Source organism: Canis aureus, chromosome 24 (assembly GCF_053574225.1).
Source record: "Canis aureus isolate CA01 chromosome 24, VMU_Caureus_v.1.0, whole genome shotgun sequence".
In the NCBI taxonomy this organism is placed as follows: domain Eukaryota; kingdom Metazoa; phylum Chordata; class Mammalia; order Carnivora; family Canidae; genus Canis; species Canis aureus.
The window spans coordinates 38,385,220-38,409,229 of record NC_135634.1 but is presented as its reverse complement, the minus strand read 5'-3'; the positions used below and the strand labels follow the sequence as shown (position 1 = coordinate 38,409,229).

Here is a 24,010-nt window from a genome sequence, read left to right as displayed (position 1 = left end):
CACGTGGAAGCCCGTAATAGTCTCCTCAGCTGTAACTAGCTGGACTGAAAACAGTGACTTCTCTTTCTCCTCGAGATGGGCATGTTCAAGTAAGATTCATGTTCAGGCCTCAGCACTGGCACAGATGCAGGGTGGAGCTGGGGAAGTTCTGCTCTGACCCCTGTGCTCCTTCTGCAAGCCTTCCCATCTTGGCTGGAGTCCCAGGCCTCGGCCCTCTAGCCCCAGGCTCTTTCTCGGGGTGCCTGGGGCTGAGGCCACAGCATCTCCCAGGCCCAGGGCACCCACAGGGTCATTGTCAGGGGAGGCAGGAGGGTCTGAGTGTAAGAAAGGAGATGCGTGGGGGCAGAGTCCAGAGAAAAGAGACAATACTGCGCAGCTAGCTGTGAAGAGGGAGTGACCACCAGCCAAGGAATCAGTCGACCCAGAAGCCCAACAACTGTCAGGAAACAGACTCTGCCCCTGGAGCCTCTGATGGAATTGGCCCTCACTTTAGGTTTCTGATTTCTGGCAGTATAATAAAATCACGTTGTTTTAAGCCAGTAATATTTGTTAGGTTTTTGGGTTGTTGTTTTTTTTTAAGATTTTATTTATTTACTTGAGAAAAGAAGTGGGCCAAAGAGAGAGAAAGAGCACAAGCAGTGGGAGCAGCAGAGGGAGAGGGAGAAGCAGACTCCCCGCTGAGCAGCTGAGGCTGACCCCAGGACTCTGAGGTCTTGCCCTGAGCCTCCAGGCTCTCCGGTTCAGTTATTTCTTTACAGCAACAACAGAAGCCTGATCCAGGGCACATGTCATTCCAAATTTTCTCACTTGGTGGGGTGTGCTGATCCCTGCGGCCCACTCTACTCTGCAGGAGGGCAGAGCTCCCACTGCAGCCCTGAAACGTTGGAGCTCAGACTTCTGGAGAACTCTGGGTACCAGAGAGTCACACTGAATCAGAATCCAGTGGGTGATGACCGTGTGCCCTAGCGTGAAGCCCGCTTCTCCACCTGACGCAGAGGAGCGCGCTGCGGGGGGGGGGGGGGGGGTGGACAGGTGGACAGGACGCGCGCTCGGCCTTTCCGGTGATGGACCTGGGCGCACGGTTCCCTAGGGAGGTCAGCGTCCCTTAAGGGAAGACTTGGGATTCCCGGGTGGCTCAGGGGTTGAGCACCTGCCTTCTGCCCATGGCGTGATCCTGGAGACCCCGGATCGAATCCCACGTCGGGCTCCCTGCATGGAGCCTGCTTCTCCCTCTGCCTGTGTCTCTGCCTCTCTCTCTCTCTTCATGAATAAATAAATAAAATCTTTTTAAAGGGTGGGGGGGTTGCTCGGGGAGATGGTGGCAGGGGCTGTCGCTGTTAATCTCCCAGGAGGAGACACCAGCCTGGTGACCATCCCCACCGGGAGATCCGAGGCCCCAGGACGCGTGCACAGGTGCGCGCAGGGGCCGGGACTGCCTTCCGCCGGCCGCTTGGTGCCCGGGAGCCGCGGGTGCGCCCACCCCCACCCCCACCCCCACCCCCGGGAAATTCCGGGAGCCGAACCCACTGCTGGGGGCGGGGGGGGGGCTTCACGGGCCCAGGGCCCTGACCCTCCTGTCCCCTCCTGTCCCCTCCTGCCCGTGTCGGAGACGCCCGAGCCAGCGGTCTTGGGTCAGTCTACACCCGCTCCGTCCAATCCTGGCCAGGAGGCTACAGACCCTCCCGCAAGCAGATGCTTCCTCCCCGCCTCCTCCCGTCCCCCCCTCCACGCACGAAGCCCCCCCCCCCCCCGCGGACCCTCCCCTGCAGCGAGCCCTTGTGTGGGCCCTTCCCCATGCACCGACCGTCCCACCAACCCTGTCCCATCCCCCAGCGAACCCGAGCCCCTGCACGGATCCTACCCCTGCCCAGGTGCACGGACCCTGCCCCCTCCTCCAGCCGCCCAGCAGAACCCCCCCCCCACAGCGAGCCCTGCTGCGGACCCTACCCCCCAGCGAACCCTCCCCCGCGCAGGGACCCTACCTCCCCTCCCAGCGAACTCTCTCCCCCTCCTCCATGCACGGACCCTTACCCCTCTCCAGCCGCCTGCAGCGAGCCCTCCTGCAGACCCTCCCCACAGCGAACTCCAACCCCCCCCCCCCCCCCCCCCCCCCCCCGCCAGCCAACCCTCCCCTGAGCACTGACCCTCCTGCGGGCTCTCTCAGGGACTTTCCCCACCACCAACGAACTTCCCTCTCCCCTCCCCCCCACTTTCCTCCCCTTCCCTCCCCCACCCTCTCGCAGACCCTTACCTGCTCACCAAGCCCCCCCACCAACGATCGCCCCCCGCCAGTACCCTCAGGCAGGGGTGATACCCGCGATCACAGAGCGAGGCCACCTTCTAGCCAGCTCTCCAGCCTGTGTGCAAGGACACTGGCTTCATGCCGGGCTGACCTCAGGACCTCTTCTCCTCCCAAAGGACCCCCGCTGACACCGGCGCCTCGTGGGAGTTAAGGTTTCAGGAAGAACTTGGACACAAGGTTTCAGGTTTCCCTGGGCCTGGGAACAGCCCTGCCTGGGGTGGAGGTCACCAAGGCCCTCCCCTCCCTGCTGGGAGGACCAGTGGGCCCGGCTGGGGGAGGGGAGTCTCCTGAGTCCTCACATGGAGAGAAAGGAGCCTCCAGCCATCCTCCTCATTTGCCCAGAAGTCGGGCATAGGGTCAGATTTCCAGGTCTACACCGGAGGTGGTCAGCCCCTGAGATGACCCCCAGGAGCGCTGCCAGTGGGAAGGTAAAAGGCTGACCTTCAGGAGGGAGCAGGGCTCCCTGTGCAGGACGCATGTGTGACTTGCAGACTAGGAGACTCACCAGACACATCAACCCATCACACCCTCCCATCCAAACAAAGAAAAAGTGTCATTTGGGCTCTTTGGGGAATCCAGAACACTGAATTTTTTTTTTTTTTTTTTTTTTTTGCTCCTCTGTTGGTGTGCAACAATGATACCTAGACTTACTGGGCTAAAACAACAAGCTTTCTTTGCTTACGTTTCTGGCCAGGCTAGCACGGGATGGCTGGTTTTGAGGTGGTGGTGTCTGCAGGGGCTGACCTGCCCAGGTGGCCCTCCAACCCGCTGTGAGACCCTCCCAATGCGGCTGGAAGCCTCCCCGGGGCGGGGGGGGGGGGGGGGGGGGGGGGCTGGGGCTGTTCCTTTCTTCTTTCCCAAACGGTCTCTCCCTCACTCTGCCCCGGTCACAGGGGTGTCAGGCCTGACAAGGGGCAAGGAGAGGCTGCTGTCCATGACTAAGGCTTAGCCCCCACGGGGAGAACCGTCGCTTCTGGCGCACTACTGGCTAAACAGACTCAGCAACATCACGAGGACCACAGCTGGGAGCTTTATTTAGACTAAGCAATTACTGTTAACTCTTGCTTGAGGGCAGTGCTACAATCATACTTGTAAGCATCCCCATCCTTTAGAGATCCTCAGGGTGGATGAAAAGATGCTCTGTCGGGAATTGCCCTGATCCCCCTGGGAGAGGGACACGGGGTGAGGACAGACCAGATTCACCAAGCTGTGTACCTGTCAAAACTGGCTGGTGGGCACATCTATGTTTGCATGTGTTTGTAAATTTCCATAGTACAAATTTAAAAACCAAATGCTCCCAAAGCCTCAGATTCATTTAAATGAGAGCATGAATGGCCTGGCCTCTCAGGGCTTCTGTGCGCTGGAGCCACTGCAAGAGTGACCTAAGCCGGACAGGCGTCTGGCGGTGTCCGCTGTGCCGCCATCTGCGGCCTAAAGCACTCAGCGGGTAGGAGGTGGAGGGTGGGGAGGTGCTGGGTCTGGGGACAAAGCTGCAGTGGCGTGGGATGTGTGCCCTGAACTCGCGCTGCAGCCAGCCGGCCCTGCACTGCCAGCCCTCTGCGCCTCCAACCGCCCCCCCAGCTCCCCCTTGGTCACGTGGCACCAGCCTTCTGGGCTTCTCTCTGAACTGCAAAGGAGACAAACCCTCTCCCTCCACGGATCCTAGCTCTGGCTCTTTCCTCTGCCTGGAAGGTCGTGCTCACAGACCTGACGTGACTCCATTCTCTGTGTGGGGTCCGCTGATGAGACGCAGCCCCTCAGGACTCCTGGACCCCACACTCTTCATATGCTCTTCCCTCCCCTAAGGACTCACCGCCCTTCCCTCCTCCTGTGTGCCCCCTGGGAACAGATGCGCCCGCCTTCTGCTTGGGGGACAGAGCAGGGCGGGTGGGGGCAGTGCCGGTAGGAGGGTGGGGGAGCATATTCTGGAGTCGGCCCCTGCTCTGCTTCCTTAGGGCAATATTCAGTGAATTCCCCTCCTACAGGAGAGGAGAGAGTTTTCCTTTATTTTTTTTTTCCTTTTTTTTTTTTCCTTTTTTTGGAGAACAAGTGTGCAAAGCCTCCATAAGCCAAGGACAGATTCTCCGGTGGATTTTTCGTGTGTGCAAGCCTTTAGAAAGTGCATCAGGGGCAGATACCAGGCAGCCTTCCCTGAGCCTCTGAGTCCATTTGTCAACAACATGAGAAAGGGGAGGTGTGCTGCTGTGGACAGAGGCCCACTGAGTCACATCGGTGCAACAGGAGCTGAGAAGCAAACACCCCAAAAGCCCGTGGGTCACTCCCCCTGGCACCTCCTAGCAGCCAGATCCGTGATCTAAGAGCATGCTCTCCCTCCTCCTGACTGTGGCTGGCTGGCAGGAGACAACCTCTCTTCTGAATCCTGGCAATATTGGATCCGAAGGGAGTCTTCACTTGGGAATATATTTAGTTTTCATGGATCAGTCACATGTGTGTTTGCTCACCAGACCCAGCTGCTTGCTGGAACTATCAAAACTGTAGAAAAACCAAGCCCAAAACTCCTGCAGTTATTTCAAGTTAACAACAACAAAAAAAAATCACTGGTCTATGTGCATGCTGTTTGCTTTAAGGAAAAGCTTGCTGCCCTTGGCAGAAAAAGGTGGCTAGCTATAAATGGCAGGGTACAGCAGCCTGAGCAGCGTGGGGGGTGCGGGTCACCAGCTGCAGCTCCCCAAGACTGGAATGTGCACACCTGCAGGAGGAAGTTCTGTTGTCCTGACCTTGAGCCCAGGACGGTCAGGAGTCCCTTCTGACTGAATAATCCTTGAAACTGCTCACTGGCCTGGAAAGAATGATTTTTTTCAGGCATAATCTGCTATGATACATGACTCGAAAATGTAATTTGCTGTGTAAACAGCAGCAGATCTGCTTCCCTTGCTGGCCTGACCGCCATCTGGACTGACTGGCCTTCCAGACTCTCTTCCTGCCATGACCCCTTCTTATCCAAGGGCTGGAGAAAGATTTAAATGTTGGGGAAAGGCTGGAGTCTGCTTGCAGAATGAATCTAACCCTTATTTAACCTGGGGGGCACTTGCCTTGGGGACCCCCAGCTGACACCTAAGAAGCTCCTGCCTTTGAAAAGGAGCTGAGCATAGACATTTTCCCACAACTGAATTATCTCAAGCCCTCAGGTAGTCTGCACACTTCAGCTTACTAGTTCTGAGTCTGTCCTGCTTGTTTGGATTACATTGTTTCTGGGGCGAGCATCAGGGATGTACCTGTAGAGGAGCTGGGGGCTCCCACAGGCAGCCCTCCCTGTGCCGCCTCTGCCCCTGTGTGGCTCTCCGTGGGCTCTGGAGTATTTCTTCCTTCCCCTCAGCCAGGGGGGACCTGCCCTGGTCCTGGCCACAGGCTCAGCCCCAGGGAGGGATCTGAGGGAGTGGTGAGCATAGGAACACATGCTTTGGGGAGGGCCAAGCTCATCCCAGAAGGTACAAGGCTCTGTGCAGAGGGCCGGGGGTCCCATCAAGCGACCCCCACACCACATTCAGGATCCAGTCCCTGAGCTCTGTGGGGCAGAGGCAAAGGGATTTCAGGAGCAGGAAGAAACATGCACAGAGGTGGAAACTAGACCTGAGTTTGAATCCTGGGTCTGTCATCCAGCGCTCTGGGGAAGACTTACTCGGCCTTAACGACCAACAATTGTTTGTCACCATCAGATCTGTTTCCTTGAAGATTTGGGGATCTTTGATCATGGGTTCTTGTGTCCTTAACCCTCATCTGTGAGGATCAAGAGTTGCTCTACTGTGTTCACCACTGCTTGGGAGAGATTATAAGTAATAGTTTCATTTCCTATACTGCACTTCATACTATGACATTAAAGTTTTTTTTAAATTTATTTATTCATGACAGACACAAAGAGAGAGAGAAAGAGAGAGAGACAGAGACACAGGCAGAGGGAGAAGCAGGCTCCATGCAGGGAGCCCAATGTGGGACTTGATCCCCGGACTCCAGGATCACGCCCTGGGCCAAAGGCAGGCGCTGAACTGCTGAGCCACCCAGGGATCCCCTCATACTATGACATTAAAGAATAAAATGAATTAAACACAAGAGATTTACAAGAAAATATTTTGAAACCTTAGGGCTCCATCTCCTTAAGAAATTAGGTGAAGAAATACAGAGTAGGCAATATGAGGAATTTCATTGAAAACACACACACACACACACACACACTCACTCTGTCTCTGTAGCAAAGAGTTGCCCTGTCTTTCTATTTTTCTGTGGACTGGGCGGGGTGGGGTATTCATTCTTCACTAGCTGGGTTGTCCTCTTCAAGCAATTTTCACATCAGGTGCTCAGAATGGAAATGTTAACCATGGACATTAGGGAGCCCTGCCTTTTTCTACGGATTCCCCCAAAGCATTGGGCTCCTGTTACCAAGACCTAGGCAGACCTGGAAAGATCATTTGTGATCTCTGGACAGATGTGGTTAGAAAGCTTTTGTTGAGATTTGTCATGAAGGATATGGGGCTGCATTTGGTCTTTCTTTAGGGTTTTTTTTTTTTTTTTTAAGATTTTATTTGTTTATTCATGAGAAACACAGAGAGAGAGAGGCAGAGACACAGGCAGAGGGAGAAGCAGGCTCCCTGCAGGGAGCCTGATGTGGGACTTGGCCCCGGGGTGGGACTCTATCCTAGGTCTCCAGGATCATGCCCTGGGCCAAAGGCAGACGCTCAACCGCTGAGCCACCCAGGAATCCCTAGTGCTCCATTTGTAATAGAAACTCCAGGGATCCCTGGGTGGCGCAGCGGTTTGGCGCCTGCCTTTGGCCCAGGGCACGATCCTGGAGACCTGGGATCGAATCCCACATCAGGCTCCCGGTGCATGGAGCCTGCTTCTCCCTCTACCTGTTGTGTCTTTGCCTCTCTCTCTCTCTGTATGACTATCATAAATAAATAAATAAATAAAAGTTTAAAAAAAAATAAAAAAAAAAAGAAAGAAAGAAACTCCAGGGCAGCCCCGATGGCTCAGCAGTCCTGGGATGGAGTCCCACATCAGGCTCCCTGCATGGAGCCTGCTTCTCCCTCTGCCTCTCTCTCTCTCTCTCTCTCTCTCTGAATAAATAAATAAATAAATAAATAAATAAATAAATAAATAAATCTTTAAAAAAAAAAGACCTCCAAGGCTCCTCCAGTTCCCTGTTCTCTCCCTACTTGAGCTGTAGTCATGAATACTTCCCATGATTTTCAAAATTGATTCCCCTGAAAGTGCAAAGTAGACAACATCTAAAAGGTATATTAATAGTTATTAATGCTCCTATTCCCACCACAAATTTTAAAGTTTCTCCTGAGCCCATAATGTGCCTGTTAAACTGGTAAATGAGTGGAAATGAGTAAGGGACAGGCAGGCCACAGAATCAGGCTCACAAAAATCCCAAAAATGTGCAGATGAAAGTAAACCAGAGATAAATAAACCAGATCATCCAGTCCCAGGTGCCAGAGGCGGGGGTCTTGTTTTAACAGCTACTTGTGACCAACAAAGACCCTGAAAAGGAAGTAAGCCATTGAGGATGTCATCACTAGTTCTTACTCAATGGTGATGTCAATAGAGATGGTAAAAGGATTTAGGTTCCTTGGTTGGCTTTCAATAAAGGACCAACCCTACAAAACCCCCATGGCATCCCTGTCAGGATCCCCTCACTCTTGATAGCTCTTTCTGTATCCTCATTTAATAAACTTCTATTGCTTTACTTACTCTCCTTTGTCCGTGAGATTCATTCTTTGACTCCATGAGACAAGAACCAAGGTTTCCTGCTTCAGAGAGAGGAGTTCACTTTTTAAGATCAGACTCCTTAACAAAAGCACCTTTGCTGGGATGCCCAGGTGGCTCAGTGGTTGAGCATCTGCCTTTGGCTCAGAGTGTGATCCTGGCGTCCTGGGATAAAGTCCCACATCATGCTCCCTGCAGGGAGCCTGCTTCTCCCTCTGCCTATGTCTCTGCCTTTCTCTGTGTGTCTCTCATGAATAAATTTTTAAAAATCTTTTTAAAAATTTTAAAAGAAAAATCTTTGGGACGCCTGGGTGGCTCAATGGTTGAGTGTCTGCCTTTAGCTCAGGTCATGATCCCGGAGTCCCAGGATCAAGTCCCACATCGGGCTCCTTGCATGGAGCCTGCTTCTCCCTCTGCCTGTGTCTCTGCCTCTCTCTGTGTGTCTCTCATGAATGGATATATAAAATCTTAAAAAAAAGAAAAAAAGAAAAATCTTTGGAGGGAAACAAAAGGAGCCTTTTTCTAAGGTATCAGGGCTTTTCTTCTCAGCTTCTGAATCAGGGGAAAGTATCTGGGATTCCCTCCTGGGGTAAGGAGAAAGCTTGAGTATGGTGCTGAGAGGGTAATCACTTCAAAACTTTCAAAACTGCCTGCATCTATGGTGAAAAGAGGAAGAGCTGTCATTGCTGAGGAAGTGCTGTCCCTGCCTAGGTAGTGGGGCTCATGATGTTGGTGCAGGGGGAACAGTGCACACAGGGCCCTCAGCAAGTGCTCAGCACGCCCAGTCCTGTGTGCAGGCATCACCCTGGTCCTGCTGATGGACCAGGCATCGGGCTCACCTGGGCTCAGTTATCACGAGCACATAGCAAGGACTGAAGAATTCCAGAAAAGCTCACTCCTCCACCCGCAATGGTGCCTCATCGCACTCTGTGCTCCAAACAAGACAAGGACAGATCTGACTTCCTACCAGTCTCGCTATGACATTTCCTCCTGTGCACAGAATGGGAAATCAGCTGCCCTCACACACACAGGGCAGGGGACCTGGGCACTTGGGTGATGTTTGCAGATATTCTGGTGGTCCTGTTGGAGAGAGGGATGCTACTGGCATCTATTGGGTGGCTTGACCTAGTCTTCCCCAGAGAGAGGGCTGTCTGCCCAAGTGTCAAAAACGTAGAGCCAAATGCACTCTGCCCTGGATCAACATTGTCCGATAGAAATATATGCAATTTAAAATTTTCTGGAAGTACAGTAAAAAAGCAGAAAGAAAAGGGTGACCTGATTTTATGACATATTTTATATAAGGCATAGATCCAAAATATTATTCTTTCAACATCTACTCAATCTCAACATTACTTTTTAAAAGTTTTTCAGAGATTTTTATTTATTCATTTGAGAGAGAGCACACACAAGCAGGGGGAGGGTCAGAGAGAGAGGGAGAAGCAGACTCCCCACTAAGCAGGGAGCCCGACTGTGGGGTTCCATACCAGAACCCTGAGATTATGACCTGAGCTGAAGGCAGACACTTAACCAACTGAGCCACCCAAGCTCCCCAATCTCAACATTATTAGTAAGATGTTTTACATTCATTATTTTTTCTTTGTTTACCAAGTCTTTGGGTTCTACTGCATATTCTATGCTGACAGTTCTTCTGGGTTCAGACCAGCTGCATTTCCAGAGCTCGGCGGCCGCCCTCTTTTCTGGACTGCTATAGACAGCGCAGCACGTAATAAGAGAACATCGACTGTACTCTGAATTTAGCCTTCTGCAGACATGGACAAGGACACCAGCCTCAGGGTTCAGTGACTGGGACAGGGTCTGGCATCAACCCACCCACTGAAGGCCAGAGTAGAAGGAAACAGCAGGGATGGGTGAATTTGTCTCTCTATGAGCCGGACGCCCATCGAGTGCCCTTAGACGTGGCCTCCCAGTTTGCCACATCTTTTTTAAAAATCTTTTTTTTTTTAATTTTTTATTTATTTATGATAGTCACGGAGAGAGAGAGAGAGAGGCAGAGACATAGGCAGAGGGAGAAGCAGGCTCCATGCACCAGGAGCCTGATGTGGGATTCGATCCCAGGTCTCCAGGATCGCGCCCTGGGCCAAAGGCAGGCGCCAAACCGCTGCGCCACCCAGGGATCCCCCAGTTTGCCACATCTGGGAGTGGCCCTCCCACACCCCCGCACCCACTCCTGCCCCCTGGAAGTGCAGGCTGTGAACTAGTGCCAGCCTCTCTTCCTTCCCAGCCAGTGGCTTCAGGGAGCCCTTTAGGCTCTGCCGAGGGTCCTAGGGAGGCTGAGTGCTTGGCATCCCACAGCAGAGGCCAGCTCCATTTTTTCTTTGTCCTGCTTTTCTCTCCTGTCTTCCTCCCCACCCTCATCATGTGCCCAGGATCACAGGTCACAAGACCTGCAAGCAAGCTGTCATCTGGCACAGGAAGAGCGTGTGGGCCAGGCTGAGGTCAGGAGACACATCGTGGACAGACAAGTGTGCAGTGTATCAGGAGATGATAAATGCTCATAGCAAAGGGAAGGGGCGAGGGGGGCACCCTCAGGGGCCTGCACAGCCAGGGGAGTGGGCGCAGAACCTGAGGGTCTCTGGGATTGCAGTTCTCCAGGCAGAGGGGAGGCATGGGAAGGTGTCCTGAATGCATTCCCTGTGCTGGAAGCATGGGAGGGCAGGGTAGGGGGTGGGGTTAGACCCCAGAGGTCATAGGGCTACAGGTCCTAGAGGGCCAGCCTGGCTCCCAGGGGCTGTGCTTTTTGTTCTGAGATGGAAGCCATGGAGGGTTTTGAGGAAAGGGGAGACATGGTGGGACCTAGTGCTTGAAGGGCGGCACTATACGGTCACACACACTGGAAGGTGGAGCGGGAGATCAGGACAGGTGTGCACCCAGTGAGAGCCCATGTCCTGGGCTGGTGGAGGCAGGGCCAGGTGGACCGTAGAGTCCTTGCAATTCCTTCATGGACCAAAACTGGGAGAACGAGGCCTCTGGCCTGCACACGACCACCCAGGCCTCCCAGGTTCTCAGACTGGCAGGTGGTGGGGCCCACAGATCCAGGGTCAGGAGGACATGGTCCTCTCTGGGCTGCCCCAGAGAGCCCTGTGGACACAAGGGTGTTCCCAAGACCAGGGAAACAAGGGGTTTCAGCACACGATGGAGAGCCGGCCCCAGTCAGATGCTGGCTGTCTTCGTGGTGAAGAAGGACGACCAGGTGCCCACGAGGTCCCATCTGGGTCAGAGGTGGTCACCGTGACTTCGTCCACACCCATTCTACGGGACTGGGCAGCCTGATTCCGTGGATTCTGAAGGAACCAAGCGACAGAAAGGGAGACCAGGTACAGACAACCATTGTGGGGACCCAGGAGGACATGTGCTGTTCTCCCAGGGATTTGACCCTCGTGCATGGACGCAGGAATGACCCAAGAACCAGGGAACAGTGAAGCCGTGTGAACAGCACTTCCAGGCCTGCGAAGGAGCAGATGGGGCAAGATGGGAAGCGACCCCCAAGCAGGAGGGGGGCCCTGTAAACAGTGTGGTGTTTAAAACAGAAGCTGGGTGTCGGCCCAGGAGGCCCTGGGAGCCCTGGGAATCATGGGGTCAGTGACAGGAGGGGTGATAGTGTCCCCAGTCAGAGAAAGGGGCAGCAGAGCACTGTAGGGTCACCACCAATGGCCTGTCAGCGAGGAGAGCCCCCTCCAGCCGCTGGGAATCAGGAAGGGAGCTTGCAGGGTGGGCCTGAAATGTGTCCAGTCCTTGGCTACTAATGAGGTGGAAGGAAATCCATGAATTACATATAAGGGCAAGTAGCTTAGAGACCCGAGCTTTGTGGGAGAGGACAGAGGGTCCCAGAGGCCAGAAGAGCCCCTGGAGGGTGGGCAATGGGGGTCACAGGGCGTGGGCCAAAGAGTGGAGAGGCCAGGCTTTGACAGGACCCTTGGGGAGGGTGACACCTGAAGGGCGACGTTGGGAGGGTTGGTTGGGAGGGATGGCATGGCCCCTGGAGTCCTCTCTGCACACCTGCCTGACCTGAGGAATTACAGCAGAAGCAACCAGAAACCTTTCCCCCAGAAGCTCAATGTTTGCTGGACATTGATATATCCATAGTGTTTTCTCCTTCATGTGCTGTCAGCCCAGAAGGACTGAGGCTCTACTGCAGGACAAGAGAAAGGAGCCCAGGGTGCATGGGTGGCTCAGTTAGTCAACTCAGGTCATGATCCTGGAGTTCCAGGATCGAGTCCCCTATCAGGCACCCTGCTCAGCAAGAGTCTGCTTCTCCCTCTACCCTCACCCTATTCGTGCTTGCTCTTTCTTTGTGTGTGTGTGTCTTTCAAATAAATAAATAAAATCTTTTTTAAAAAGAAAGAAAGAAAGGAGCCCAGAGGAAAGGGTCCCCGCCCAAAGGAAGGGGTCCAGAGCCCCAAGAATGGCAGCAACGGTGGGCAGACTGCGAGCTGAGTTTCTGTGCCCTAAAACCCCATGTGGGCTGCTTGTCATTGAATTACCACATGCATGGCACCCTGTAAAGGAGTCGCTGCTTCACCTCCCCTGCTAAGTCCAACACTGGCAAATCTCCAGGAGGGGGATGGAAATCACTGGCAAGCAAAATGAGATCCTGTGGAGTCAGGAATATAGTTGAGTTTGAGAAGTGCTGGGGAGAAAGGTAACTAGGCAGCCCGGGGCATCTTGCAGGTAAATCATGACTCAGCAGCGTTAAGTTCCCTTCCCAACAGATGTAATGTGTAGATGGTTCAGTAAATAACATCAGTCCAGAGGGCAGCCTCTGCATATTGTATTGGAGAGTAGTGAAAGATGAAAAAGCAAAAGATGAATTAAAGCAAAGACTTTACATTCATGTATGCAGGGCAGCTGCCTTCAGCCCAGGGTGTGATCCTGGAGACCCTGGATCAAGTCCCACATCGGGCTACCTGCATGGAGCCTGCTTCTCCCTCTGCCTGTGTCTCTGCCTCTCTGTGTGTGTGTTTGTCATGAATAAATAAATAAACTTTTTTTTTAATAAATAAACTCAAAAAAAAGATTCCTCAAATACTGCATTGTTTTCAAGTCACTCTGCATGTCAAAAAAAGAGCTATATCTTGTCTTTTGCATAATCTGATTTTATTGCACTAGTCTTTCAGAATGTTATTGATTGCATTTTTTTTCCTTAGGGAAGATGCATAAGATGGCCTTTTCCAGCAAGTTCAGCCCAAGGTTGTACAGAAGAGTGCTTTCTGAGCAGTAATTTTGAGGCTATCGTCTTGCCAACCTTTTATTTGCTCTGTGGCAGATGCCATGTGATCACTGACCTTCTTAGCTCACGTAGTGTATACAGCCCATGCCTGGGTCCTCTCGTCTGGTAATATACCCAGGTGATATTGTCACCAGCACAGACTGCACCCACTGCAGGAACTGCTCCCAACACCTCTCTCCAGACCCTGACTCCCATACTGCTTCCAGTCCCTTCTAGCCCCATCCTGCCCCTCCCCTCCGAGAACGGTGTGAGATTTTCTGTACACCCCTTGCCCCACACAAACACAGCTTCTTCTGTTACCAATGGATCGTACATCTGTTGAAACTATGAACCTATGGTGACATAGTGTTATCGCCCAGAATCCATGTTATTACTATATGGTTCACTGTTGGCATTGTATAGTGTATGAGTTTCAACAAATTTATATTGACATGTACAGAGCACACATTTTTCATTTTTATATGGGAGAGCTTGATTTTCGTCTCATGGAGTCAAAGAATGAATCTCGCAAACAAAGGAGAGTGAGTAAAGGGATAGAAGTTTATTAAGTGAGGATACAGAGAAAGCTCTCAGAAGTGAGAGGGGTCCCTACTGGGTTGCTGCTGGGGACTTGTACGCTTGGTCCTTTATTGAAAGCCAAGCAGGGAACCTAAGTATTTTAACTATCTATTGATATCTCCATTGAGTAAGGACTAGATAATCTTTTTTTAAAAGATTTTATTTATTTATTCATGAGAGACACAGAGAGAGAGGCAGAGACAGTGAGGAGAGGTGGGAGACTCACCTTGTTGCAGATCACTCACTCCATTGCTGTAACTTTATTTTATTCACTGTATTTATGTAAGCCTTGCAATGTGGGTGTGTGAGGTTTCTAGCTTTTTTTTTTTTTTTTAAGATTTTATTTATTTATTCATGAGAGACACAGGCAGAGGGAGAAGCAGGCTCCATGCAAGGAGCCCGATGTGGGACTCGATCCCAGGACTCCAGGATCAGGCAGGCCCTGGGCTGAAGGCAGGCGCTAAACCACTGAGTCACCCGGGGATCCCCAAGTTTTCTAGCTTTATTCCTCAGTCATATGTTGTGTATTCTAGGTTTAGCAACTAGCTTTGCTTGCATGTTGGTTGGGGTTAAGCTGAATCTGCACATCAAATTAGGAAGAATTGTCAATTTAAGAATATGGAGTCTGTGGGTCATGAAAAACAAACATCTCTGTATTTTATCTTATATATTTTTTTAAGATTTTATTTTATTCATGTGACACACACACACACACACACACACACACACACACACAGAGGCAGAGGGAGGAGCAGGCTCCATGCAGGGAGCCCGACGTGGGACTCGGGACTCGTGGGACTCGACCCCGGGACTCGACCCCAGGCCTCCAGGATCACGCCCTGGGCCGAAGGCAGGCGCTAAACCATTGGGCCACCCAGGCGTCCCCCTACTTGTCCGTGTTAATTCAGATTTTGTTTGCGATCTTTCAGCAGGTTTATGATGCTTCTGAATGCAGATTTTTACAGATGTTCTTAGGTTCATAACTAAGGACTTCAATTTGGGGGAGGTCAAGGGGACATCAAAAATGGCGTTTTTCAACGTTCAAATTCAATCGTTAATTACGAACGTGTGGGAAAGCAGCTGGCCCCTATAAATCGACTTTATACTTGGATTCTTGGTGTCCCCAGGCGCGGCGGTGGGAGCACGGGGCGCTGGCGGCCCTTCACGCTCCCCGCGGCCAGGAGGGGGCGCCAGGCAACCCCGAGCGGGGGGTGGGGGGGCTCCGAGCTCCTGCGCTGCACCCCGCGCTCCCACCCCCACCCCCACCTCCGGGGCCGAGGGCAGCGCATGCGCCCTCCGCGGCGGTGCGGCGAAGGGGGGGGCGTGCGGGGCCCCCGGGGGCCGAGCTCGGGCGGGGAGCGCGCAGCCTCGCTCAGGGGCGTCCCCGCGGGGGTCACCGCCTGCGCTCCCACCGGCCGGGTAGGGGCTCCTCCCGCCCACCGCTCCGGGGGCCGGAGGCGCGGGGCGGGGCGACCCCGCGGGGGCTGGGAGGAGGGTCGGGCGGGAAGGGTTGGGGCGGGGCGGGGAGGGGAGGGAGGTCCGCGGCTGGAGGGTTAGGGGTCCCGGGGCTGGGGGCGGGCGGACACCCCGTGGCGGGGAGGGTTAGGGGGCGGGGGGGTCTGTGCAGGGGTGGGGGGACCGGGGGTGCAGGGAGGGGGCTCCCTGCAGGGACTGGGAGGAGGGTCTAGCGGGAAGGGGTCGGGGTAGGGGGGATCCCTGCGGTCTGTGGCAGGAGGGTTAGGGGTCTGTGCAGGGGGTGGGGGGACGGGGACCGGGGGTGGGGGCGGGAGGACACCCCGTGGCGGGGAGGGTTAGGGGGCGGGGTGGGGCGGGGGAGGGTCTGTGGCTGGAGGGTTAGGGGTCTGTGCAGGGGGTGGGGGGACGGGGACCCGGGGTGGGGGAGGGGGGAATCCCTGCGTTCTGTGGCAGGAGGGTTGGGGGTTCGGGCCGGGGTGGGGGGCCCGGGGGTGCGAGGAGGGGGTTCCCTGCAGGGACCGAGAGGAGGGCCTGGCGGGAAGGGTTAGGGGTCGGGGGCGGGGGGATCCCTGCGGTCTGTGGTAGGAGGGTTAGGGGTCCGGGGGACGGGGCCCGGGGGTGCGAGGAGGGGGTTCCCTGCAGGGACCGGGAGGAGGGCCTGGCGGGAAGGGTTAGGGGGCGGGGGATCCCTGCGGTGACCGGGAGGAGGGCCCGTCCCGGGAGGGCGGGAGGGCTACGGGGCGGGGGCCGGGGGAGGAGGGAGGAGGGAGCGGGGCAGGGAGGAGGGGGGAGGCCGGAGGCCAGCGGAGCGGGACCTGCACCCGCGCGAGGAGAGGTCGGCGCCGTCCGAGTCCGCCGCGCTCAGGAATGTAACCTTTACCCGTGAAGGTGGAATTTCCGGGCCGGTCCTAGGAGGTTCCGAAGGACCCCAGCCTCCCCTGGAGGCAACTTCGCCTAACAATGCATTCCTTGCTAATGAATTCCTTGTCTCTTTAATCCCTGGGCTCTGCCTTCTAAAACCTTTCTCTGGTTTAGCTCGGGAGAGCTCCCCTCTGCTTGCTGGGCTGGACGCTGCGCCAATCCACAAACCCGTTAATAAAGCCCATTTATCCTCGAATTTGCTGGATTGAAGGCTTTTTCAACATGTGAAAGAGAAATGGGGCGTCTGTGTATTTGCTTCTCCTGGTTCTTACGGATTCATGGTCTTACAGCTCCTAAAGTAGCTGAAAAAACGTGTACTAACATTTGAAATTCCAAAATTGAATTTGTACCCAAAACAGAAGTATTTCCAATATCTTTTCTTTGTTGTTTCAGATTCAGAAAGAATATTCTTAAGTTTTGTAACAGTTTTAGGTGCATCTAGCCTGTTTTCAGAAGTCACTCTCTCTCCTTTGCTGTAAGGAGAGGGACAGGCCTAAACAGCACAGAACTTCATATATTACCAGAATTTCTCCCTGGAGAATTGTAGTAACTATTTCCTCTTTGTTCAAAATAACATACCACGCTGGTAATTTGCGTTTTTAAAAAAGGCCAAAATGGTTTTGATTTCCGCAGTGTGCACTTCCTTTTTTGAGATTCACTACATTAGTACGTTTAATTTCTGTGAAAATTCTTCTGGTGGTGATGTGTAGCACAAAGCAGAAGGAAGGTAGATCCAAGTCCTTATAACCTGCAGCCCGCTGCCAAGTCTGAGAGGTGGGCTGAGAAGATCCTTCTCCAGGAAGCTCCCAGCTGTCTTACCGTTAATGCAGCGCTGGCGGGACCAACGGCCTCAGACTGACAATAACCAGGCCCCCAGGACCCTGTGAGTCGTCTTTTGCATACAAAAGCCCTTTTGGAAACTTCCCCTGTGTTTACCTTCCCCCCACTCCATGGTACATAATCAGTTTTTAATAAAACTGATGTGGTTTTGGGGTGTTGGGGTCTGGAGCTGACAGCCAAGGAAATTCTTCAAAGGTCTTTGGTGCAAAAAGGTGGTTTTATTAAAGCCTGGTTGGGGCGGGGGGTGGAGCAGGACCCGTGGGCAGGAAGAGCTGCTGGCCCGAGGTTGTGAGGGTGGCTGATGATCTCCGTGGGAGCTGGAGGGTGGAGGGGGGGGAGCGGTGAGGACAAAGGGAGGTTTCCAGAAGGCTTTCATATGTTAAGGAGGACCTAGGAGACACCGGAGGCCTGCCTATTGTCAGGCTGAGGCTGTTTGTCCCTCCAGCGAGGCATCTAAGTGAAGGCAGTTGGGAGCTTCCTGGAGGAAGGTTCTACTCTGCCGGTCTCAAGTCTTTGTCAAGGAAGGAGCTGCAGGTTTTAAGGACATTTAATTTTATTTGCATTTCCTTCTGCTTCTGTCTCCCCCACATCTTCTGTGATCTTAGGGCTCCAGGACATTGAATCTATGGGTCTCTGGAAGTCAGGCTATTGATAAGAACACTTACTCCTTGTAAATCACTAAGACTGGTCCAGTAGAGGAGATTCTGTCCTGCAGGACGGTGATCTCTAATCACTCAGCCATTTGTTTTTCCTTCCCTTAATTTTAGGGCAGCCAGGAATGCCTGAGGAATGTCACACACATCCCCCCTGGAGGGAGGGAGGGTTGAGGGTGTCAGCTTATACTCTGTCCTCAGCCTGCCTTCTCCTTCATGAAAACCACCTTTTTGGCACTGAAATCATCTCCATTCTTTCTTGACCCCTCGCTCCTGGATCCCACATCAAATCACATCAATTGTAAAGCAGGACATGAAACTCCACAGTACTTTGAAACTGTCTAATGGTTTACAAGAAAAACACAATCCTAATCATAACCAGACCTCCAAGAACCTATAGACTCAATTTCCTGCAGCCCTAACATCACCTTCATCTCCATAGGACAAAAGACCCTATATAATCAGTCACTCCTCACAGGTTCGAATGAAGCTCTTTGCCCTCAGGTCCTGTCCCTGGGCTTTCATAAAACCACCTCTTTGCACCAAAGACGTCTCAAGAAGTCTTTCTTGACCATAGCGCTCCACGATCCCACATCAAACTTCTTTATTAATATGTGCTAATTACATTTAGAAAGAATAATGGAGTTTGGGCAACAAAATGGAATTGCAGATCATAATTGTGATTTACTTTTTAAAATTTCATTTATTTATTTATTCATGAGAGACACAGAGAGGCAGAGAGAGAGGCGTCCCAAGATTCCTAATGTTTTTACAAGAATGTTCTTCCTCAGTCAACGCAAAATGTATGTATATTTAATTCACTTATACAGTCCTGAGATCGAGAAAATAATCAACCCTAATGAATTGCATTAAATTTTTTTTTTAATTTTTATTTATTTATGATAGTCACAGAGAGAGAGAGAGACAGAATCACAGGCAGAGGGAGAAGCAGGCTCCATGCACCGGGAGCCCGATGTGGGATTCGATCCCGGGTCTCCAGGATCGCGCCCTGGGCCAAAGGCAGGTGCCAAACCGCTGCGCCACCCAGGGATCCCCATGAATTGCATTAACATTCAATTTTTCATTTATTGGGACCCCTGGGTGGCTCAGTGGTTGGGCATCTGCCTTTGTCTCAGGGCGTGATCCCATGTTGCTGGGATCAAGTCCCCCTTTGGGCTGTCCGCATGGAGCCTGCTTCTCCCTCTGTCTCTGCCTCTCTATCTCTCTCTCTCCTCTCTCTCTCTCTCTCTCTCTCTCTCTCTCTGTCTGTCATGGATGAATAAATAAGATCTTTAAAAAAACAAAAACAAATTCTCATTTATTAAAACACAACAGATATTATTTCCAATTTATTGATAGTTTTTACTCAAAATAACTCGAATGTTTATATGCAACCCTTTCAGTTCCCACTCTTCTCCAGCAGCTGAAAGAGGGATGCAACTTTGCAAATAATGTTCACATTCAAATATGTGAGTCCTTAAATATGAGGTCTTCTTGAACTAGCTCCTGTATCTGTCTTATTCATTTAACCAACCAAAAAAGAAACATTCAATGAAAATATCCTTTGTACTAGTAGCTGCGTGTGCTCCCGGGGATGTGGAATAAGACATTTATAAAACGAAAACAAAAATACAAAAAACACATCTATCCTCCTTCAAAGACTTCAAAGATTAGTGGGGACACACAAAAAATTATAGTACCAGTGATAATTTCTACAATAAAAATATATTTGCAATTCTATGGGAAAATACAAGAGGCAATGGGCCACTTTATAACAAAAACTGATAAAGGGGAGCCTAGGCGGCTCAGCCGGCATCTGTCTTGGATTTGGATTTGATTCCAGGGTCCTGGGATGAATCTCAAGTTAGGATCCTGCTCAGGGGGGTAGTCTGCTTCAACCTGTCCCCTCTGCTCATGCTCTCTCTTGCTATCTCTCTCTCTCAAATAAAGTTTAAAAATCTTTAAAGAATAAAAAAAAAAAAATCTTTAAAGAATAATAAATAAAAATAAAAATTCCTTTTGGATTTTATTGCACAAATAAAACACAGGTCCCTTTTTATCATTAGCTACAATCTTAGCAATATCGACATTATGATGACATAGAAGTTCAACTAAATTTGGAAACACTCTAGGGTTTGTGCTTCCTTTCCTAGGTTTTGACTAATTGTGTTGCACAACTGATTCATTATCTAAATCTGAGTCTGAAGGCAAGAATACAGAAGTAAAGAAATCAGATGAGTAGAAACTGGAGGATTGGCAAGATCAATGTCAGGGCGGCTGGAAGCCTGTGGGTAACTTCACCAATGCTCCACTTAGACCGGTTGTATCTTCTTCTAAGTGTCATCTCCCTGGGGCCCGACCTGGATTTGTTGTTAAGTCTGGGTGTGTCCTCTCCCAGATGGGCACCAGGGATAGCATCTCAATGCCACTGAGCACTCCAAGTAGATACTCTGTGAATTCTGTCCCAATCAAGCGGTTATTCAACAACTGGGGGACACAACACAAATGCTAGGTGACTTTTTTTTTTTTTTTTTTTAAGACAGAAAATAACAAGCGTTGGTGAGGATGTGGAGAAACTGGAATCTGTACAGTCTAGGGGGAAGGCAAAATGGTGCAGCTGATCGGGAAATAAGTTTGACAGTTCCTCAGAAACTTAACCATGGAGCTACCGTGGGGCCCAGCAATTCCACCCCCAAGTGCACACCCAGAACGAATGAAAACATAAGTCCACACAAACACGTATAAACAAATGTTTACAGCTGCATTCTTCCTGATGGTAGAAAAGTGGAAATAGCTCAAGGGTCCTTCGACTGATGAGCACAAAGGCTAAATGTGGTCTACTCGTAGACTGGAATGTTATTTGGCAATAAAATGGCTTGATGTACAGATACAAGCTACCACATGGGTAAGCCTTGAATATGTTATGCGATGTGAAAGAAGCCCGTCACAAAAGGCCAATATTGTATGGTTCTATTCCTATGAACTGTCCAGAATGGACAAATGTATGGAGGAAGAAAATGTTATGGGTCAATTGAGAGTGACCACTAATGGGTAAGGGGACTCCTTTTGAAGGTAATGAGAACATTCTGGAATTGGGTGGTGGTAACAACTGCATGACCTTGTGAGTAAACTAGAACAATTGAAATGTACACTTTTTTTTTTAAGATTCTATTCATGAGACACACACACACACACACACACACAGAGGCAGAGACACAGGCAGAAGGAGGAGCAGGCTCCATGCAGGGAGCCTGACATGGGACCTGATCCCAGAACTCCAGTATCATGCCCTGGACTGAAGGCAGGCGCTAAATACGCTGAGCCACCCTGGAATCCCAGAAATGTATACTTTAAAGGGGTATTTGGGGGACACCTGGGTGGCTCAGTGGTTGAGCATTTGCCTTCCACCAGGGCGTGATCCCAGTTCAGGGATCAAGTCCCGCACCGGACTCCCTGCGAGGAGTCTGCTTCTCCCTCTGCCTATATCTCTGCCTCTCTTTCTGTGCCTCTCATGAATAAATAAATAAGATATTAAAAGATAAATAAATAAATAAATAAATAAATAAATAAATAAATAAATAAGTATTTGGTATGTGCATTATATCTCAATGTAACAAAATACGAGAAAGGCCAAGTATTTTTTTTTTTTTTTAAGGCCAAGTATTTTATCAATGCTGTCACAGCAGAAGATTCCTCAAATGACCTATATCCACCCATATACAACTGCTCAGGCCTGTCTGGTAGGATGGCTCCTCAAATATTGGGAGGTGCCATCAGGAGGCATGCCACCCCTGGTGCTGGCAGGGAAGACTCAGGAAGGATGCCTTTGGTTTGCCTGTGACTCTAGAAAAATTCGCCTGTTCCCTTGAGGGCCCTGCACCCTCTTCTGCTGACCTGGAATACCCAGAGACTACCCTTAGCCAAAAAGTCACCAAATACCTATCTAAGTCAACTAGGGGGCTCAGAAAACATCATGACTTCATGGAAAGGCTGGAGAAAACTTTAGTGCCTGCACGAGTGTCCTTAAAATCTTCTGGGTGTGCTCAGAGCCCAGCAACTATCGCTGTCAAAAATTGAGGCACAAGGGCAGCCCCGGTGGTGCAGCAGTTTAGCGCCGCCTGGAGCCCAGGGTTTGATCCTGGGGACCCTGGATCGAGTCCCATGTGAGGCTCCCTGCATGGACCCTGCTTCTCCCTCTGCCTGTGCCTCTGCCCCTCTGTGTGTGTGTGTGTGTGTGTGTGTGTGTGTGTGTGTGTGTGTGTCTCTATAAATAAATAAATAAAATCTTAAAAAAATTGAGGCACAAAACGGGATCATCAGCCCATCTGAGCTTCTGGAAACATTGAGTCCTCTTGTCCCAAGAAAGACCACAGCTGTGCTGGAAGGTGAGGGCAGCTTGCCCGCCCCTAGTTTTCTAAGTCCTTCTGGGCTCCCTGAGAGGGGTCTGCAGGCCTTTGTCACCCTCCACTGCGTCGGGTCCCCTGGAGCTCAGGGGAGTTCTCATTCCAACACTCCTGGGCCTTGGGCCTTGATATGTAATAGAGACCTCTGGGCTCCAGGAGTCTGAGTGGAATAGATGGCAGAAGGGCAAGCAGAATGGAAGGAAACATTAGATGGAAACAGAGAGGGTGACAAACCATGAGAGATGCTGAACTTTATTTTTTTTTAAAGATTTTATTTATTCATGAGAGACACAGGCAGAGGGAGAAGCTGACTCCATGCAGGGAGCCCGACATGGAACTCGATCCTGGGACTCCAGGATCATGCCCTGGGCCGGAGGCAGGAGCTAAACCACTGAGCCACCCAGGAATCCCAACACTGAACTTTAGAAACAAACTGAGGGTCGCTGCCGGGTGTGGGGGGATAACTGGGGGATGGGCATGAAGGAGAGCACATAATGGGATGAGCACTGGGTGTTATAGGCAACTGATGAATCACAGACCTCTACCCCTGGCACTAATAATACAGTATATGTTAACCAAATGGAATTTAAATTAAAAATAATAAGAAGGGCAGCGGGATGCTAAGAGGGGAGTGTGCTCCTTTCTTTTTTTTTTTTTAATTTTTATTTATTTATGATAGTTACAGAGAGAGAGAGAGAGGCAGAGACACAGGCAGAGGGAGAAGCAGGCTCCATGTACCGGGAGCCCGATGTGGGACCCGATCCCGGGTCTCCAGGATCGCGCCCTGGGCCAAAGGCAGGCGCCAAACCGCTGCGCCACCCAGGGATCCCAGTGTGCTCCTTTCTTAACGTATGTCCCAGGCACGGCTTCTGCATGCCGTGCAGATCTGACTCCTGCCTTTCTCACAGGGCACCCAGCCCCTCCATCAGCCAAAGCTCTGCAATCTGCTGGTCGTCACATGATGGGCAGTCTGAGACCAGGGTTGGAGCATCTGCCTCCACCCGTCGGGCCTGTCCTCTAGGGTTCTGTGCACTTGCCAAGCTCATTCATGCCCTCCTCTTGTTTGGGTTTCTATTCCATCCAGTCTGTCATTTTTGCCTAGGGGACAATTTTCTTTGTGTAACCCTAGGAGCCTAAATCTAAAATACACCCTGAGCCCAGACATTAGTAACTACACTTCAAGAAGTCTGTTCGTCGAATCTCACATCTCCTTAGATTTACAGTTATCATCAGTAATAGTATTAGTAGTGTGCAAACTAAGTAAAGGCAAAGTCTTTGCCCTAAGATACATTCCTTTCAATAACCAGGAAGGATCTTTGAATGCTTATCCAGAGTTGGCTATCTGCTGAATCAACACTTTTGATAAGCCAGGTCATATGATTTCCCCAGTGAATCAAAGACAAAAATCAGGACGCCTGGGTGGCTCAGTGGTTGAGCGTCTGCCTTAGTCAGGTCATGATCTCCGTCTGGGGATCAAGTCCCGCATCGGGCTCCCTCGCCGGGAGCCTGCTTCTCCCTCTGTCTGTGTCTCTGTGTCTCTCATGAATACATACATACATACATACATACATACATCTTTCGGGGAAAAAAAAGACAAAAATCATCAAGATAGAAAGGCGGCTGGGTGGCTCAGTCGGGTATGCCTCTGACTCGATTGCAGCTCAGGTCACAATCTCAGGGTCCTGAGTTCAAGCCTTGTGGCAGGCTCTGTGCTGAGCACTAAATGAGGAGCCTGGTTTTTTGTTTTTTTTTTTTTTAATTTTTTTTTTACTTATGATAGTCACACAGAGAGAGAGAGAGAGAGGCAGGGACATAGGCAGAGGGAGACGCAGGCTCCATTCCCTGGGAGCCCGACATGGGATTCGATCCTGGGTCTCCCGGA

The 24,010-nt window shown here is 51.4% G+C and overlaps 2 long non-coding RNA genes across 5 annotated transcripts in view; one reads left to right on the top strand and one right to left on the bottom strand.

Annotated features, from left to right (window-relative positions):
- Positions 1–2,435, bottom strand: part of LOC144296528 (uncharacterized) — a 15,225-nt gene extending 12,790 nt beyond the window's left edge. Inside the window, exon 1 of the long non-coding RNA XR_013363626.1 lies at positions 2,315–2,435. This is a non-coding gene — a long non-coding RNA (uncharacterized LOC144296528). The remainder of the gene's footprint in view (positions 1–2,314) is intronic.
- A 13,660-nt stretch (positions 2,436–16,095) lies between these two features.
- On the top strand, positions 16,096–22,073 carry LOC144296102 (uncharacterized). Of its 4 annotated transcripts, none has more exons than XR_013363237.1 (4): positions 16,096–17,115; positions 18,456–18,528; positions 19,879–20,012; positions 20,265–22,073. It is a non-coding gene; the product is annotated as an uncharacterized LOC144296102 (long non-coding RNA). The 4 variants fall into 4 exon arrangements; XR_013363235.1 differs by having other exon boundaries at positions 18,450–18,528; positions 19,879–20,016; XR_013363234.1 differs by having other exon boundaries at positions 19,879–20,016; positions 20,265–21,300.
- The last annotated feature ends 1,937 nt before the right edge of the window (positions 22,074–24,010 follow it).